At 49.1% G+C, this 16,914-nt stretch overlaps 1 protein-coding gene across 2 annotated transcripts in view; it reads left to right on the top strand.

The window, feature by feature from the left end:
• Positions 1–15,343, top strand: part of LOC122276602 (serine/threonine-protein kinase rio1-like) — a 73,551-nt gene extending 58,208 nt beyond the window's left edge. For both annotated transcript variants that reach the window (XR_006228902.1, XR_006228903.1), the window contains one exon: positions 14,811–15,343. The gene's annotated coding sequence lies outside the window, so the exon portion shown is untranslated. The remainder of the gene's footprint in view (positions 1–14,810) is intronic.
• The last annotated feature ends 1,571 nt before the right edge of the window (positions 15,344–16,914 follow it).

Here is a 16,914-nt window from a genome sequence, read left to right as displayed (position 1 = left end):
TGCATAGTCATGTTGCCAGGGAAGCACCCTAACGAATAGTCCCAACCGCCATACAGTCAACTAGACCACCGGGGGGCTCGACAACGTGAGAAAGCCCCTAACATCAACGATTGCCCCCCATCAACAAGCCCATGCGTGGCACGTAGTGCCACCATCTCTTTCCCTAGAGCACAAGCTTGTGGCTAGAGAGAAAACGAGAACATAAGAATCACCGCCACGTTTACGAGCCCAAAAAATTTCGTTTGGGGGGCTGGAGGACGTGAGAAAGCCCTAACATCAATGATTGCCCCCCATCAACAAGCCCATGCGTGGCACGTAGTGCCACCTTATCCTTCCCTAGAGCACAAGCTTGTTCCTAGAGAGCAAACGAGAATGTAAGAATCACCCCCACATTAACGAGCTCAAAAACATTTGTTTGGTGGCGTCCAAGTTCCCCCCATGGAAGCAAGGCCGACATCATCGAAATACCACTAAGAGCAACATTGTGCGTAGCACAGGGTGCCATAACACCATCCCCCGTGCACAGTCATGTTGCCAAGGAAGCACCCGAACGAATACTCCCAGCCGCCATGGAGTCAACTAGAGCACCGGGGGGGTCGACAACGTGAGAAAGCCCCTAATATCAGTGATTGCCCCCCATCAACGAGCCCATGCGCGCGCGTAGTGCCACCATATCTTTCCCTAGAGCACAAGCTTGTGGCTAGAGAGAAAATGAGAATGTAAGAATCACCCCCACGTTAACAAGCCCAAAAAATTTCGTTTGGGGGGCTCGAGGACTTGAGATAGCCCCTAACATCAACGATTGCCCCCATCTACAAGCCCATGCGTGGCGCGTAGTGCCACCATATCCTTCCCTAGAGCACAAGCTTGTTGCCAGAGTGAAAACGAGAACGTAAGAATCACCCTCACGTTAATGAGCTCAAAAACTTTTGTTTGGTGGCGTCCAAGTTCCCCCCATGGAGGCAAGGCCGATATCATCCGAATACCACAAAGAGCAACAATGTGCATAGCACTGGGTGCCATAACACCATCCACCATGCATAGTCATGTTGCCAGGGAAGCACCCTAACGAATAGTCCCAACCGCCATACAGTCAACTAGACCACCGGGGGGCTCGACAACGTGAGAAAGCCCCTAACATCAACGATTGCCCCCCATCAACAAGCCCATGCGTGGCACGTAGTGCCACCATCTCTTTCCCTAGAGCACAAGCTTGTGGCTAGAGAGAAAACGAGAACATAAGAATCACCGCCACGTTTACGAGCCCAAAAAATTTCGTTTGGGGGGCTGGAGGACGTGAGAAAGCCCTAACATCAATGATTGCCCCCCATCAACAAGCCCATGCGTGGCACGTAGTGCCACCTTATCCTTCCCTAGAGCACAAGCTTGTTCCTAGAGAGCAAACGAGAATGTAAGAATCACCCCCACATTAACGAGCTCAAAAACATTTGTTTGGTGGCGTCCAAGTTCCCCCCATGGAAGCAAGGCCGACATCATCGAAATACCACTAAGAGCAACATTGTGCGTAGCACAGGGTGCCATAACACCATCCCCCGTGCACAGTCATGTTGCCAAGGAAGCACCCGAACGAATACTCCCAGCCGCCATGGAGTCAACTAGAGCACCGGGGGGGTCGACAACGTGAGAAAGCCCCTAATATCAGTGATTGCCCCCCATCAACGAGCCCATGCGCGCGCGTAGTGCCACCATATCTTTCCCTAGAGCACAAGCTTGTGGCTAGAGAGAAAATGAGAATGTAAGAATCACCCCCACGTTAACAAGCCCAAAAAATTTCGTTTGGGGGGCTCGAGGACTTGAGATAGCCCCTAACATCAACGATTGCCCCCATCTACAAGCCCATGCGTGGCGCGTAGTGCCACCATATCCTTCCCTAGAGCACAAGCTTGTTGCCAGAGAGAAAACGAGAACGTAAGAATCACCCCCACGTTAGTGAGCTCAAAAACTTTTGTTTGGTGGCGTCCAAGTTCCCCCCATGGAGGCAAGGCCGATATCATCCGAATACCACCAAGAGCAACAATTTGCGTAGCACTGGGTGCCATAACACCATCCGTGGTACACAGTCATGTTGCCAAGGAAGCACCCTAACGAATAGTCCCAACCGCCATGGAGTCAACTAGAGCACTGGGGGTCGCGACAACATGAGAAAGCCCCAAACATCAACGATTGCCCCCCATCAACAAGCCCATGCGTGGCACGTAGTGCCACCATATCTTTCCCTAGAGCACAAGCTTGTGGCTAGAGAGAAAACAAGAACGTAAGAAGCACCCCCACGTTAACGAGCCCAAAATATTTCGTTTGGGGGGCTCGAGGACGTGAGAAAGCCCCTAACATCAACGATTGCCCCCATCAACAAGCCCATGCGTGGCACGTAGTGCCACCATATCAGTCCCTAGAGCACAAGCTTGTGGCTAGAGAGAAAACGAGAACGTAAGAATCACCCCCACGTTAATGAGCCAAAACAATTTCTTTGGGGTGGCTCGAGAACGTGAGAAAGCCCCTAACATCAACGATTGCCCCCCATCAACAAGCCCATGCGTGGAACGTAGTGCCCCCTTATCCTTCCCTAGAGCACAAGCTTGTTGCTAGAGAGCAAACGAGAACGTAAGAATCACCCCCACGTTAACGAGCTCAAAAAATTTTGTTTGGTGGTGTCCAAGTTCACCTCATGGAAGCAAGGCCGATATCATCCAAATACCACAAAGAGCAACAATGTGCGAAGCACTGGGTTCCTTAACTCCATCCGCCGTGCATAGTCATGTTGCCAAGGAAGCACCCTAATGAATAGTCCCAACCGTCATAGAGTCAACTAGAGCACCGGGGGGCTCGACAACGTGAGAAAGCCCCTAACATCAACGATTGCCCCCCATCAAGAAGCCCCTGCGTGGCACGTAGTGCCACCATATCTTTCCTTAGAGCAGAAGCTTGTGGCTAGAGAGAAAACGAGAACGTAAGAATCACCACCACGTTAACGAGCCCCAAATATTTCGTTTGGGGGGCTCGAGGATGTGAGAAAGCCCCTAACATCAACGATTGCCCCCTATCAACAAGCCCATGCGGGGCACGTAGTGCCACCTTATCCTTCCCTAGAGCACAAGCTTTTTGCGAGAGAGCAAACGAGAACGTAAGAATCACCCCCACGTTAACGAGCTCAAAAACTTTTGTTTGGTGGCGTGCAAGTTCCCACCATTGAAGCAAGGCTGAAATCATCCGAATACCACCAAGAGCAACAATGTGTGTAGCAATGGGTGCCATAACACCATCCCCTGTGCATAGTCATGTTGCCAAGGAAGCACCCTAACGAATAGTCCCAACTGCCATAGAGTCAACTAGAACACCGGGGGGCTCGAAAACGTGAGAAAGCGCCTAACATCAACGATTGCCCCCCATCAACAAGCCCATGCGTGGCACGTAGTGCCACTATATCTTTCCCAAGAGCACAAGCTTGTGGCTAGAGGGAAAACGAGAACGTAAGAATCACCCCAACGTTAACGAGCCCAAAAAATTTCTTTTGGGGGGCTCGAGAACATGAGAAAGCCCCTAACATCAACGATTGCCCCCCATCAACAAGCCCATGCATCGCACGTAGTGCCACCATATCCTTCCCTAGAGCACAAGCTTGTTGCCAGGGAGCAAACGAGAACGTAAGAATCACCCCCACGTTAACGAGCTCAAAAAATTTTGTTTGGTGGCATCCAAGTTCCCCCCCTAGAAGCAAGGCCGACATCATCCGAATACCACCAAGAGCAACAATGTGCATAGCACTGGGTGCCGTAACCCCATCCACCGTGCACAGTCATGTTGCCAAGAAAGCACCCTAATGAATAGGCCCAACCGCCATGGGGTCAACTACAGCACCGGGGGGCTCGAGGACATGAGAAAGCCCTTAACATCAATGATTGCCCCCCATCAACAAGCTCATACATGGCACGTAGTGCCACCATATCTTTCCCTAGAGCACAAGCTTGTTGCTAGAGAGAAAACGAGAACGTAAGGATCACCACCACGTTAACGAGCTCAAAAAATTTTGTTTGGTGGCGTCCAAGTTCCCCCCATGGAAGCAAGGCCGATATCATCCGAATACCACCATGAGCAACAATGTGCGTAGCACTGGGTGCCATAACACCATCCGCCGTGCATAGTCATGTTGCCAAGCTAGCACCCTAACAAATAGTCCCAACCGCCATGGAGTCAACTAGAGCACCGGGGGGCTCGACAACGTGAGAAAGCCCCTAACATCAATGATTGCCCCCCATCAACAAGCCCATGCCTGGCGCGTAGTGCCACCATTTCTTTCCCTAGAGCACAAGCTTGTGGCTAGAGCGAAAACGAGAACGTAAGAATCACCCCCACGTTAACGAGCCCAAAAAATTTCTTTGGGGGCTCGAGGACTTGAGAAAGCCCCTAACATCAACGATTGCCCCCGTCGACAAGCTCATGCGTGGCGTGTAGTGCCACCATATTCTTCCCTAGAGCACACGCTTGTTGCCAAAGAGAAAACGAGAACGTAAGAATCACCCCCACGTTAACGAGCTCAAAAAATTTTGTTTGGTGGCGTCCAAGTTCCCCCCATGGAAGCAAGGCCGATATCATCCGAATACCACCAAGAGTAACAATGTGCGTACCACTGGGTGCCATAACACCATCCACCGTGCGTAGTCAGGTTACCAAGGAAGCACCCTAACGAATAGCCCAACAGCCATAGAGTCAACTAGAGCACCGGGGGGCTCGACAACGTGAGAAAGCCCCTAACATCAACGATTGCGCCCATCAACAAGCCCATGCGTGGCACGTAGTGCCACCATATCTTTCCCTAGAGCACAAGCTTGTAGCTAGACAGAAAACGAGAACGTAAGAATCACCGCCACGTTAACGAGCCCAAAAAATTTCGTTTGGGGGGCTCGAGGATGTGAGAAAGCCCCTAACATCAACGATTGCCCCCCATCAACAAGCCCATGTGTGGCACGTAGTGCAACCATATCTTTCCCTAGAGCAAAAGCTTGTGGCTAGAGAGAAAACGAGAACGTAAGAATCACCCCCACGTTAACGAGCCCAAAATATTTCGTTTGGGGGGCTCGAGGACGTGACAAAGCCCCTAACATCAACGATTGCCCCCTATCAACAAGCCCATGCGAGGCACGTAGTGCCACCTTATCCTTCCCTAGAGCACAAGCTTGTTGCCGAGAGCAAACGAGAACGTAAGAATCACCCCACGTTAACGAGCTCAAAAACTTTTGTTTGGTGGCGTCCAAGTTCCCACCATGGAAGCAAGGCTGACATCATCCGAATACCACCAAGAGCAACAATGTGCGTAGCACTGGGTGCCATAACCCCATCCACTGTGCACAGTCATGTGCCAAGAAAGCACCCTAACGAGTAGGCCCTACCGCCATGGGGTCAACTACGGCACCGGGTTGCTCGAGAACGTGAGATAGCCCATAATATCAACGATTGCTCCCCATCAACAAACCCATGCGTGGCACGTAGTGCCACCATAACCTTCCCAAGAGCACAAGCTTGTTGCTAGAGAGCAAACGAGAACGTAAGAATCACCCCCACGTTAACGAGCTCAAAAAATTTTGTTTGGTGGCGTCAAAGTTCCCCCCATGGAAGCAGGGCCGATATCATCCGAATACCACCAAGAGCAACAATGTGCGTAGCACTGGGTGCGATAACACCATCCGCTGTGCATAGTCATCTTGCCAAGGAAGCACCCTAACAAATAGTCCCAACCGCCATGGAGTCAACTAGAGCACCGGGGGGCTCGACAACGTGAGAAAGCCCCTAACATCAATGATTGCCCCCCATCAACAAGCCCATGCCTGGCGCGTAGTGCCACCATTTCTTTCCCTAGAGCACAAGCTTGTGGCTAGAGAGAAAACGAGAACGTAAGAATCACCCCCACGTTAACGAGCCCAAAAAATTTCTTTGGGGGGCTCGAGAACTTGAGAAAGCCCCTAACATCAACGATTGCCCCCGTCGACAAGCTCATGCGTGGCGTGTAGTGCCACCATATTCTTCCCTAGAGCACACGCTTGTTGCCAAAGAGAAAACGAGAACGTAAGAATCACCCCCACGTTAACGAGCTCAAAAAATTTTGTTTGGTGGCGTCCAAGTTCCCCCCATGGAAGCAAGGCCGATATCATCCGAATACCACCAAGAGTAACAATGTGCGTAGCACTGGGTGCCATAACACCATCCGCCGTGCATAGTCAGGTTGCCAAGGAAGCACCCTAACGAATAGCCCAACCGCCATAGAGTCAACTAGAGCACCGGGGGGCTCGACAACGTGAGAAAGCCCCTAACATCAACGATTGCCCCCATCAACAAGCCCATGCCTGGCGCGTAGTCTCACCATTTCTTTCCCTAGAGCACAAGCTTGTGGCTAGAGAGAAAACGAGAACGTAAGAACCACCCCCACATTAACGAGCCCAGAAAATTTCTTTGGGGGGCTCGAGTACTTGAGAAAGCCCCTAACATCAACAATTGCCCCCATCAACAAGCTCATGCGTGGCGCCTAGTACCACCATATCCTTCCCTAGAGCACAAGCTTGTTGCCAAAGAGAAAACGAGAACGTAAGAATCACCCCCACGTTAACGAGCTCAAAAAATTTTGTTTGGTGGCGTCCAAGTTCCCCCCATGGAAGCATGGCCGATATCATCCGAATACCACCAAGAGTAACAATGTGCGTAGCACTGGGTGCCATAACACCATCCACCGTGCATAGTCAGGTTGCCAAGGAAGCACCCTAACGAATAGCCCAACCGCCATAGAGTCAACTAGAGCACCGGGGGGCTGGACAACGTGAGAAAGCCCCTAACATCAACGATTGCCCCCATCAACAAGCCCATGCGTGGCACGTAGTGCCACCATATCTTTCCCTAGAGCACAAGCTTGTGGCTAGAGAGAAAACGAGAACGCAAGAATCCCCCCCACGTTAACGAGGCAAAAATTTTTCGTTTGGGGGGCTCGAGGACGTGAGAAAGCCCCTAGCATCAACGATTGCCCCCATCAACAAGCCCATGCGTGGCACGTAGTGCCACCATATCTTTCCCTAGAGCACAAGCTTGTGGCTAGAGAGAAAACGAGAACGTAAGAATCACCGCCACGTTAACGAGCCCAAAAAATTTTGTTTGGGGGGCTCGAGGATGTGAGAAAGCCCCTAACATCAACGATTGCCCCCATCAACAAGCCCATGCGTGGCACGTAGCGCAACCATATCTTTACCTAGAGCAAAAGCTTGTGGCTAGAGAGAAAACGAGAACGTAAGAATCACCCCCACGTTAACGAGCCCAAATATTTCGTTCGGGGGGCTCGAGGACGTGAGAAAGCCCCTAACATCAACGATTGCCCCCTATCAACAAGCCCATGCGAGGCACATAGTGCCACCTTATCCTTCCCTAGAGCACAAGCTTCTTGCCGAGAGCAAACGAGAACGTAAGAATCACCCCCACGTTAAAGAGCTCAAAAACTTTTGTTTGGTGGCGTCCAAGTTCCCACCATGGAAGCAAGGCCGACATCATCCGAATACCACCAAGAGCAACAATGTGCGTAGCACTGGGTGCCATAACCCCATCCACTGTGCACAGTCATGTGCCAAGAAAGCACCCTAACGAGTAGGCCCAACCGCCATGGGGTCAACTACGGCACCGGGTTGCTCGAGAACGTGAGATAGCCCATAATATCAACGATTGCCCCCCATCTACAAACCCATGCGTGGCACGTAGTGCCACCATAACCTTCCCAAGAGCACAAGCTTGTTGCTAGAGAGTAAACGAGAACTTCAGAATCACCCCCACGTTAACGAGCTCAAAAAATTTTGTTTGTTGGCGTCAAAGTTCCACCCATGGAAGCAGGGCCGATATCATCCGAATACCACCAAGAGCAACAATGTGCGTAGCACTGGGTGCCATAACGCCATCCGCTGTGCATAGTCATGTTGCCAAGGAAGCACCCTAACAAATAGTCCCAACCGCCATGGAGTCAACTAGAGCACCGGGGGGCTCGACAACGTGGGAAAGCCCCTAACATCAACGATTGCCCCCCATCAACAAGCCCATGCCTGGCGCGTAGTGTCACCATTTCTTTCCCTAGAGCACAAGCTTGTGGCTAGAGAGAAAACGAGAACGTAAGAATCACCCCCACGTTAACGAGCCCAAAAAATTTCTTTGGGGGGCTCGAGGACTTGAGAAAGCCCCTAACATCAACAATTGCCCCCATCAACAAGCTCATGCGTGGCGCATAGTACCACCATATCCTTCCCTAGAGCACAAGCTTGTTGCCAAAGAGAAAACGAGAACGTAAGAATCAACCCCACGTTAACGAGCTCAAAAAATTTTGTTTGGGGACGTCCAAGTTCCCCCCATGGAAGCATGGTCGATATCATCCGAATACCACCAAGAGTAACAATGTGCGTAGCACTGGGTGCCATAACACCATCCACCGTGCATAGTCAGGTTGCCAAGGAAGCACCCTAACGAATAGCCCAACCGCCATAGAGTCAACTAGAGCTCTGGGGGGCTCGACAACGTGAGAAAGCCCCTAACATCAACGATTGCCCCCCATCAACAAGCCCATGCCTGGCGGGTAGTGTCAGCATATCCTTCCCTAGAGCACAAGCTTGTGGCTAGAGAGAAAACGAGAACGTAAGAATCACCCCCACGTTAACGAGCCCAGAAAATTTCTTTGGGGGGCTCGAGGACTTGAGAAAGCCCCTAACATCAACGACTGCCCCCATCAACAAGCGCATGCGTGGCGCGTAGTGCCACCATATCCTTCCCTAGAGCACAAGCTTGTTGCCAAAGAGAAAACGAGAACGTAAGAATCACCCCCACGTTAACGAGCTCAAAAAATTTTGTTTGGTGGCGTCAAAGTTCCCCGCATGGAAGCAAGGCCGATATCATCCGAATACCACCAAGAGCAACAATTTGCGTAGCACTGGGTGCCATAACACCATCCGCTGTACACAGTCATGTTGCCAGGGAAGCACCCTAACGAATAGTCCCAACCGCCATGGAGTCAACTAGAGCACCGGGTGGCTCGCCAACTTGAGAAAGCCCCTAATATCAGTGATTGCCCCCCATCAACAAGCCCATGCGCGCGCGTAGTGCCACCATATCTTTCCCTAGAGCACAAGCTTGTGGCTAGAGAGAAAATGAGAATGTAAGAATCACCCCCACGTTAACAAGCCCAAAAAATTTCGTTTGGGGGGCTCGAGGACTTGAGATAGCCCCTAACATCAACGATTGCCCCCATCTACAAGCCCATGCGTGGCGCGTAGTGCCACCATATCCTTCCCTAGAGCACAAGCTTGTTGCCAGAGAGAAAACGAGAACGTAAGAATCACCCCCACGTTAGTGAGCTCAAAAACTTTTGTTTGGTGGCGTCCAAGTTCCCCCCATGGAGGCAAGGCCGATATCATCCGAATACCACCAAGAGCAACAATGTGCATAGCACTGGGTGCCATAACACCATCCACCGTGCATAGTCATGTTGCCAAGGAAGCACCCTAACGAATTGTCCCAACCGCCATAGAGTCAACTAGAGCACCGGGGGGCTCGACAACGTGAGAAAGCCCCTAACATCAACGATTGCCCCCCATCAACAAGCCCATGCGTGGCACGTAGTGCCACCATCTCTTTCCCTAGAGCACAAGCTTGTGGCTAGAGAGAAAACGAGAACATAAGAATCACCCCCACGTTAACGAGCCCAAAAAATTTCATTTGGGGGGCTCGAGGACGTGAGAAAGCCCCTAACATCAACGATTGCCCCCATCAACAAGCCCATGCGTGGCACGTAGTGCCACCATATCCTTCCCTAGAGCACAAGCTTGTTGCCAACGAGAAAACGAGAATGTAAGAATCACCCCCACGTTAACGAGCTCAAAAAATTTTGTCTGGTGGCGTCCAAGTTCCCCCCATGCAAGCAAGGCCGTCATCATCCGAATACCCCCAAGAGCAACAATGTGCGTAGCACTGGGTTCGATAACCCATCCACCGTGCACAGTCATGTTGCCAAGAAAGCATCCTAACGAATAGGCCCAACCGCCATGGGGTCAACTACAGCACCGGCTTCCTCGAGAACGTGAGAAAGCCCATAATATCAACGATTGCCCCCCATCAACAAACTCATGCGTGGCACGTAGTGCCACCATATCCTTCCCTAGAGCACAAGCTTGTTGCTAGAGAGCAAACGAGAACGTAAGAATCACCCCCATGTTAATGAGCTCAAAAAATTTTATTTGGTGGCGTCCAAGTTCCCCCCATGGAAGCAAGGCCGATATCATCCGAAAACCACCAAGAGCAACAATGTGCTTAGCACTGGGTGCCTTAACACCATCCGTCGCGCATAGTCATTTTGCCAAGGAAGCATCCTAATGAATAGTCTCAACCGCCATAGAGTCAACTAGAGCACCGGGGGGCTTGACAACGTGAGAAAGCCCCTAACATCAACGATTGCCCCGCATTAAAAAGCCCATGCGTGGCACATAGTGCTACCATATCTTTCCCTAGAGCACAAGCTTGTGGCTAGAGAGAAAACGAGAACGTAAGAATCACCGCCACGTTAACGAGCCCAAAAGATTTCGTTTGGGGGGCTCGAGGACGTGAGAAAGCCCCTAACATCAACGATTGCCCCCCATCAACAAGCCCATGCGTGGCACGTAGTGCCACCTTATCCTTCCCTAGAGCACAAGCTTGTTCCTAGAGAGCAAACGAGAACGTAAGAATCACCACCACATTAACGAGTTCAAAAACTTTTGTTTGGTGGCATCCAAGTTCCCCCCATGGAAGCAAGGCCGACATCATCGAAATACCACCAAGAGCAACATTGTGCGTAGCACAGGGTGCCATAACACCATCCGCCGTGCACAGTCATGTTGCCAAGGAAGCACCCGAACGAATACTCCCAGCCGCCATGGAGTCAACTAGAGCACCGGGGGGGTTGACAACGTGAGAAAGCCCCTAATATCAACGATTGCACCCCATCAACAAGCCCATGCGCGCGCGTAGTGCCACCATATCTTTCCCTAGAGCACAAGCTTGTGGCTAGAGAGAAAACGAGAATGTAAGAATCACCCCCACGTTAACAAGCCCAAAAAATTTCGTTTGGGGGGCTCGAGGACTTGAGAAAGCCCCTAACATCAACGATTGCCCCCATCAACAAGCCCATGCGTGGCGCGTAGTGCCACCATATCCTTCCCTAGAGCACAAGCTTGTTGCCAGAGAGAAAACGAGAACGTAAGAATCACCCTCACGTTAATGAGCTCAAAAAGTTTTGTTTGGTGGCGTCCAAGTTCCCCCCTTGGAGGCAAGGCCGATATCATCCGAATACCACCAAGAGCAACAATGTGCATAGCACTGGGTGCCATAACACCATCCACCATGCATAGTCATGTTGCCAAGGAAGCACCCTAACGAATAGTCCCAACCGCCATAAAGTCAACTAGACCACCGGGGGGCTCGACAACGTGAGAAAGCCCCTAACATCAACGATTGCCCCCCATCAACAAGCCCATGCGTGGCACGTAGTGCCACCATCTCTTTCCCTAGAGCACAAGCTTGTGGCTAGAGAGAAAACGAGAACATAAGAATCACCGCCATGTTAACGAGCCCAAAAAATTTCGTTTGGGGGGCTGGAGGACGTGAGAAAGCCTCTAACATCAACGATTGCCCCCCATCAACAAGCCCATGCGTGGCACGTAGTGCCACCTTATCCTTCCCTAGAGCACAAGCTTGTTCCTAGAGAGCAAACGAGAACGTAAGAATCACCCCCACATTAACGAGCTCAAAAACATTTGTTTGGTGGCGTCCAAGTTCCCCCCATGGAAGCAAGGCCGACATCATCGAAATACCACTAAGAGCAACATTGTGCGTAGCATAGGGTGCCATAACACCATCCGCCGTGCACAGTCATGTTGCCAAGGAAGCACCCGAACGAATACTCCCAGCCGCCATGGAGTCAACTAGAGCACCGGGGGGGTCGACAACGTGAGAAAACCCCTAATATCAGTGATTGCCCCCCATCAACAAGCCCATGCGCGTGCGTAGTGCCACCATATCTTTCCCTAGAGCACAAGCTTGTGGCTAGAGAGAAAATGAGAATGTAAGAATCACCCCCACGTTAACAAGCCCAAAAAATTTCGTTTGGGGGGCTCGAGGACTTGAGATAGCCCCTAACATCAACGATTGCCCCCATCTACAAGCCCATGCGTGGCGCGTAGTGCCACCATATCCTTCCCTAGAGCAGAAGCTTGTTGCCAGAGAGAAAACGAGAACGTAAGAATCACCCCCACGTTAGTGAGCTCAAAAACTTTTGTTTGGTGGCGTCCAAGTTCCCCCCTTGGAGGCAAGGCCGATATCATCCGAATACCACCAAGAGCAACAATGTGCATAGCACTGGGTGCCATAACACCATCCACCGTGCATAGTATGTTGCCAAGGAAGCACCCTAACGAATTGTCCCAACCGCCATAGAGTCAACTAGAGCACCGGGGGGCTCGACAACGTGAGAAAGCCCCTAACATCAACGATTGCCCCCCATCAACAAGCCATTGCGTGGCACGTAGTGCCACCATCTCTTTCCCTAGAGCACAAGCTTGTGGCTAGAGAGAAAACGAGAACATAAGAATCACCCCCACATTAACGAGCCCAAAAAATTTCGTTTGGGGGGCTCGAGGACGTGAGAAAGCCCCTAACATCAACGATTGCCCCCATCAACAAGCCCATGCGTGGCACGTAGTGCCACCATATCCTTCCCTAGAGCACAAGCTTGTTGCCAACGAGAAAACGAGAACGTAAGAATCACCCCCACGTTAACGAGCTCAAAAAATTTTGTTTGGTGGCGTCCAAGTTCCCCCCATGCAAGCAAGGCCGTCATCATCCGAATACCCCCAAGAGCAACAATGTGCGTAGCACTGGGTTCGATAACCCCATCCACCGTGCACAGTCATGTTGCCAAGAAAGCATCCTAACGAATAGGCCCAACTACAGCACCGGGTTCCTCGAGAACGTGAGAAAGCCCATAATATCAACGATTGCCCCCCATCAACAAACCCATGCGTGGCACGTAGTGCCACCATATCCTTCCCTAGAGCACAAGCTTGTTGCTAGAGAGCAAACGAGAACGTAAGAATCACCCCCATGTTAATGAGCTCAAAAAATTTTATTTGGTGGCGTCCAAGTTCCCCCCATGGAAGCAAGGCCGATATCATCCGAAAACCACCAAGAGCAACAATGTGCTTAGCACTGGGTGCCTTAACACCATCCGTCGTGCATAGTCATTTTGCCAAGGAAGCATCCTAATGAATAGTCTCAACCGCCATAGAGTCAACTAGAGCACCGGGGGGCTTGACAACGTGAGAAAGCCCCTAACATCAACGATTGCCCCGCATTAAAAAGCCCATGCGTGGCACGTAGTGCTACCATATCTTTCCCTAGAGCACAAGCTTGTGGCTAGAGAGCAAACGAGAACGTAAGAATCACCCCCACGTTAACGAGCCCAAAAAATTTCGTTTGGGGGGCTCGAGAACGTGAGAAAGCCCTTAATATCAACGATTGCCCCTATCAACAAGCCCATGCTTGGCACGTATTGGCACCATGACTTTCCCTAGAGCACAAGCTTGTTGCTAGAGAGCAAACGAGAACGTAAGAATCAGCCCCACGTTAACGAGCCCAAAAAATTATTTTTGGTGGCATTCAAGTTCCCCCCTAGGAAGCAAGGCCGACCTCATCCGAATACCACCAAGAGCAACAATGTGCATAGCATTGGGTGCCATAACACCATCTGCCGTGGACAGTCATGTTGCCAAAGAAGTACCCTAACGAATAGGCCCAACCGCCATGGGGTCAACTAGAGCACCAGGAGCAACAAACTCATGCAATAAATGTGACAGCAGCCACTCACACATGCAACACACATGCAGCAACAAACTCATTCGGACAGCACACAACCTGCACGTTGCAGAACACTCACGCATGCAGGACAATAGAGTTGATTCCTTCTCTCTTTTTCGAGTAGCTGAACGTGCAGCATCACATGGACAACACACAGCCGGATTCACACATGCAGTCAAATGCACACATGCAGACCAGCCTTCGGACAGCACTCACCCATTCACACATGCAGGAGCACATCACAAGGACGCTGGTGAGAGGGGTTCCCGTCCTGTATGTGAAAAGAGGCTGGAAATTAATGAGCTGAAAGTCATTGAAGGTTGCTGCCTCTCCACCGAATTTGACATTGAAGAAGTAGGCTGCCTCTCCACCGAATTTGACAAGGAAGTCATTAAAGGCTACTGCCTTTCCACCTAATTGGAAAATATTGGAGAAGGAAGACAGCTGGGGTGGTTGAGACACAAGGCTATAAAAAGACGGGGGGCAGTTTTTTCCTTTTGTATTCTTCACCTGGTTTTCGTTTAGCAGCAGAGTAGAGTAGTCTGAAATTTATTCATTTTCTCTTTTTTTTTTTTTCATTTGGACAGAAGGCTGTTTGCTTTGTCTTCATGCATTTAATTTTCATTTAGACATTGGCATGCTATTGGTCTTTACGGCTGGAGGTGTTTTCCAGACCAAGGACTCATCTTTCATTTTCGTTTTGGAGTTGTTAATTTTTGAACGCAGGGCAGCTTTAGTTTTTCTTCTTGTTCTTTTTGTTCTTTTTGTTTACTCTAGAGCTGCAGACACTAGACCTCAAGGTCGGCTGGTTTTCATTTATTGTATTTCTTTTACTTTGAGACCTCATGAACTAGGCGGCTTGAATTTATTTTCTTGTATTCATTTTTTTTACGTTGCAGACGGAACTCTCTATTTTTTTGCTTCATTTTCTGTTTTGGCTGGGATGGAACTCTGTCTCTTGCTCGGCAGCTTCTTCTACCGTTCATTCGGCTGGTTATTTGTTTTCTTTTTCTGCTTTTAGTTTTCAGGCTGAGGTTTACAGACCTGGGGAGATTTTTAGCTTTAGTTACTCTTCTCGTTTACGTTGGCAGTTTTTAATTTGAGGAGTCGGATTCATTTTTTTATTTGTTCTTAGTTCAGATCATTGTTCGGCTGGGAGTATATTATTGCTTTGAATTTTTCTTTTACATTTTGGACGGAAGGCCCTCTCTCCCTCTCGGGTTTCATTGTTCATTTGGCTGTTTTCTTTTTTTTCACATTTTCGTTCCTTTAGAGACGCAGGGGAGACGGCTGGCATTTTCATTTTGGATGCAGTTTTTTTTGTTTTCATTTGGGTAGGGAGTCGGTGGCCTTGCGGCGCTGGTTTCATTTTTTTGCTTTACGATTGTAGTGTTTTTCAGTTGATATTTCAGAGGACTCATTTTCAGTTTTATTATTTTTTTTAGTTGCCCAGTTTTCTTTCCTAAGTTCTTAGTTGAGTTGGCGTGGAGCTTGTGGTTTTATTTATTTATTTTTATATTCTTCTCAGTTTTTGTTATGGCTTTGCTTAGATTAATCTTTGTTGTTAGAATTATCATGTGTAGCTAATTTTTGAAGCTTGGGTTGTGGAATGAAGCTTGATTTTTTTTTGGATTCTAGTCTAGTGCAATATTTTGTCGATAAATGATGATTACTCTATATAACTAGTCGGATTTGAATTGAAAATAGATTGTGGCTCTTGCTCTTGTTTTGTTATTGACGTAAGGCACAACAAAAGCTTGAAAATTATCAAGGCTTCTCTCGATTGTTTGTTAATGTGTATTTGGCTAGTAAAGTAGAGAATCCCTGAAAAAAAATATTGCAAAACTTGAGCACAACTTTTTATCTTCCGATTAGCAATGTCTTGATTGGATTGTTAACACGTCTTGGGCTCGACGGAAACCAATGGTAAGGTGTATGTGGGCATCAACTGAAAGAATGAGATAGAAGACTGGGTTTATTGCTGCTAATTCATCGGATGCTAGAAGTAAACTAGGAGGGTTAATGTGGGATGTAAATAGTGAAGTTTCCAACGAGGAAATGGTGTAAAAGGCATGGGCTTGGAGCGGATTTGTTGCAATGCACACATGAAAATGCACTGAGGAGGGGATTTGCGGTGACTTGGGCATTTCCATTACTTTGTTTCAGTTCACATGTCTTGGATCAATACTAATCTTCTAATTAAATCTAAGAATGATGGAAAACAACAATGAAAACAATAAGGTCAAGATAAAAAGGGTGAGAAAGAATATTAAAAGAAAAATTAATCTCAAAACACGGCCTAGAAATGAATAATCATGTGTGAGTTGATTATCGCCCTTAACTCAAGTATTAAGCTCAACCATGGCTAGATGTGAACCTTGGGGGCTTCTTACGTTTCTTGGGCTTGACCGAAACCAATGGTAAGTTGTTTGTGGGGCTTCAATTGGAAGAAAAAAAAAAAGATGGGTTTCTCCTAGCTAATTCGGGGGATGCAAGAACTAAACTAGGATGGTTAATCTGGGGTGTAAATAATGAAACTTCACTTGAGAAAATAGTGCAAGAGGCCATGGGCTTGGGTGCTTTATTTTGCAATGCACATGAAGGTGCTTCTAGGTGCCGATTTGTGGTGACTTGGGCATTTGTGTGTCTTTGCTACATCAATTGACATGCCTTGGATCAAGACTAATCTTCTAATTAAATCTAAGAATGATGAAAAACAACAATGAAAACAATAAGGTCTAGATAAAGAAAGAGAGAGAATTGAAAGGGAAATTAACCTCAAAACTTGGTTTGGAGATGAATAATCATGTGTAAGTTGATTATGGCGGCTGGGTCATAGGCTTAACCACGGCTAGCGATGAACGTCGGGGGTTTCTTACACTTCTTGGGCTTGACGGAAACTGATGGTAACGTGTATGTGGGCATCAATTGGAAGAATGAAATGAAAGACAGTTGTCTGGAAGCAACTCGTCGGATACTGTTACCGAACTAGGCGAGTTATGG

This window comes from Carya illinoinensis, chromosome 9 (genome assembly GCF_018687715.1).
Source record: "Carya illinoinensis cultivar Pawnee chromosome 9, C.illinoinensisPawnee_v1, whole genome shotgun sequence".
NCBI classification, from domain to species: domain Eukaryota; kingdom Viridiplantae; phylum Streptophyta; class Magnoliopsida; order Fagales; family Juglandaceae; genus Carya; species Carya illinoinensis.
The sequence above is the reverse complement of the archived record's forward strand: the minus strand, read 5'-3'. Positions and strand labels throughout refer to the sequence as shown.